Below are 3,245 nucleotides of genomic sequence, written 5' to 3'. Positions count from 1 at the left end.
CTCTCATCCCTCCCTTGAAACAATCTCATGCATGGGCTATGTCAGGGCTGTTTACTGAGAGAGAAACCTTGGCTCAAAGTGACTGAGTGAGGCATAGTCAAGGACAGAGACAGAATGTGTGGCGTAAGTGTCAGCCACGGTCACGTCATTCATGCCCTCATCCTCAGGGCAGGCCAGGCTGGTAAGCCAGAGCACACCTGGGTACTGCTAGGCTGGGGTCTTCCCCAAGGGGGCAGCTCTAGGCCCCCAAGAGAGGAGGTCAGGGGAGTGCCAGCCCCTGGAGAGGCTCAGGGGTTCTAACATCAAGCTGGCCTGATCAGTTGCTCACATCACATGCTATAGCTAACTGTCTTTATGTCCCAAATTCATATGTTGAAGCCCCAAACCCCAGTGTGGGGGCATTAGGAAGTGGGGGGCTGAGGTAATCAGGCGTAGGTCGAGGGGGGCCCATACTGGGGTTAGGAGCTTTAAGGCGAGGAGAAGAGCACAACTCTTCCCCCCACCCCATGTGAGAAAGGAGTGACTGTCTGCAAGCTGGGAAACTGGCCTTCACCAAGAAGAGACTTTGTCAGCACCTTGAGTTTAAATTTGCAGCTTCCAGAACTGTGGAAAAACAAACATCCATTGTTTAATGTTTCCCTAAAGTGTGACATTTTTGTAACAGCAACCTGAGCTGCCCAAAACACCAAGCAGCCCTATTGGCGTAGCCACGGACTGAGAGCCTGGGAACCTCACCTCCCTCCATTGCACACTTAGGAACATTTTATTTCCAGAGTTTGCAACAGTGAAATTTTAACTGCATAAAAGATCAGGCAGATGGTGTGGCTAGGTGTCCTGGTTTCCAGTAAAGCAACTGATTTCTCTAAGGAGAACTGTAGATAAGATGCTTAGTGCAGAACGTGGTGCCTGACAGAATCCTAGTGAACAGGGTGGAGGGACCAAGTGAGGAATGAAATCCGACTTGTGTCCCCCATGTTCTCCCCTTGGGGGGCCTCCTTCCTGGCAGAAATGCCACCTGACTCCTGCTGCTCCCTACCCCACCTATCAGGTTCTCAAGGTCCTCTGGTTCTCAAGGTCCAGAATCCACTGAGGCCCAGTGGAGGAGTTAGTTCCATCCTGGCCCTGAGCCAGGAGCCTCACCCAGACCAGGCCTGCTCCAAACCTAAGCCAGGGCCACAGGCTCCTGCCCCCTCCTGAGGCTAGGGGCTTCCTATGAGGGCCTAGCAGATCTGAGGGACCTGCAAACAAAAGCACTGTTTGCTGTGCCTCAGGCTATAGCAGCATAGAAGGGTCTTCCAAGACCCACATGTGAAGGGCAGGAGACCCAGGGGCATGTGCTCCTAACCCAACCCCTGCCACATGAGATTCAGCACATGCAGGATCCCCTACTGGCAGCAGAAGGCCTCATTGTACAGTTTCTTGGCAGAGTTGGGACTGGGGCGTACCCAAGCCAGGAAATAAATGCTCAGTAAATCCCCCTCTTGGAGAGCCCTGATCCTGAGGGACAAAGGACCTGTGTTGAGTGTCCCTTAGCGTGGCTCAGGGCCAGCACTGGGCCAGAGTGAATGGAGGTGGCAGGGCAGGGCCTGTGCAGGATCCAGACCTCCCACCAGGTGGGCTGCCTCCCCAGCTCACCACACACAGAGGTGCAGGAGTGTCTGCATGTCTCCATGCCCTTGACTGGACAAGCTGGGCAAGCACGTCTACTTGGCCTGCCCTCACTGTACAGCCGTGCATATTTAGGAAAATGTGCATGTGCATCTAAGGTACCAGTGTGCACGCAAGTCAGAGGACAGCCTCAGATTCCCTCTGGCCAGGCTCTTCACTGTCTTCTCCTCTGACACCCTCACCACCCAGGGTACTGCTTCCTGGAGTCCTGGCCTACATGGACCCTCCTCCTGGGCAATGAACCCTGCCAGCCTGGAGTGAGGAACAAAACACCTGAACTGGCAGCACCACATGGAAAGGTGCCCTTGGGCTGGGCTGGGATGAGGACACAGATCCCTTTGTGCAGCCTCCAGCTCCTGCCTCTAAGAGGTGTACTTGCCAAGGGCTTAGGCCTCTCCCACCTCTGCCTCCTAAAGGAGGTGCCTCCTGAGGCCTCCAGAAGGGCTCTGCTGCCCCTTCCCCCACCCACCTCAGGAGACAGAAGGGTAGGGAGCACAGGGGATGTTGGGGCCTGACCACCCTCTCTGGAGAGACCAGTGCAGGGGCCAGAGCAAAGCCCCCCCACCCCCAGTCAAGGCTGGTATAGAAATAGAGCCCCTTTCCTTACTCTGTTCTGCCAGCACCATGGACAGGGCTGTGTCCCACTTAAGAAAGAGATGTATTCCCCAGGTGTCCGGAGACTGTAGATTTTCTGTGTGAAGGGTCAGACAGTACAATTGTAGGTTTTCTGGGCCATAAGGCCTCAGCCACAGCCAGGCAAGGACGCCATTGTATTGTGAAAACAGCCACAGAATACATACAAATTGCACATGACCATGTGCACTTGGCACTGAACTTGTGAATAAGGACATCAGAATTTCAAAGAATTTTCATGTGTGACAAAATATTGTCCTTCTTTTCAATTGTTTCTAACAATTTTAACATGTACAAAGCATTTTTAGCTCATGGACTGTGCAAACACAGGTGGGACCAGTTTGACCTTTAGCCGCAGTTGTCAACCCCTAGTGTGGGCACCTGGTGCAGGTAATGAAAATCCCACCTGTCCTGCAGTCCCTCCCCCACTGTGATCCCAATGAGCCCAGTGGCCCCAGTTCCTGGTGAGCCAGCACTTGCAGAGTCAGGCTGAGTACAAACAAAGCCATTCTCTGCATCCCCTTTTTCTTAAAACCACACAGTTGGGGACATTCTAGGCATGCCACCCAGACTGCTGCCCAAAGGCAAGGTACCTGCAGCACCTGGTGCCCCCACATAAGACCCCACCTCAAGGATTCTGCCACTACGTATGTACTCAGCCGTCTCTGGGTGGACACGTCCAGTGTATCTGATCTTCAGCTCTTTCTAGACATAACTTAGCACCTCTCCCCACATGGCATTAAGTCCAAACTAAGGGCGACTAGCCCTTACATGGAAAGTCTAGTTAGGGCCTCACAGACACCCTGTACGTAAGTTCCATTGTCATCAACCTAGAGTAAATGAGATCATCACAGCACAGAGAAGCAAAGAAAGTGCCCTGAATCACAGCCCAGTGTGGGGGGAGGCCGGGCCAGGCCCAGCCTGGCTCCAGGGTGGATAACTCC

Source organism: Otolemur garnettii, unplaced genomic scaffold (assembly GCF_000181295.1).
Source record: "Otolemur garnettii isolate 467f Iridium unplaced genomic scaffold, OtoGar3 scaffold00044, whole genome shotgun sequence".
Classification (NCBI taxonomy): Eukaryota; Metazoa; Chordata; class Mammalia; order Primates; family Galagidae; genus Otolemur; species Otolemur garnettii.
This window is presented reverse-complemented; position numbering follows the sequence as displayed.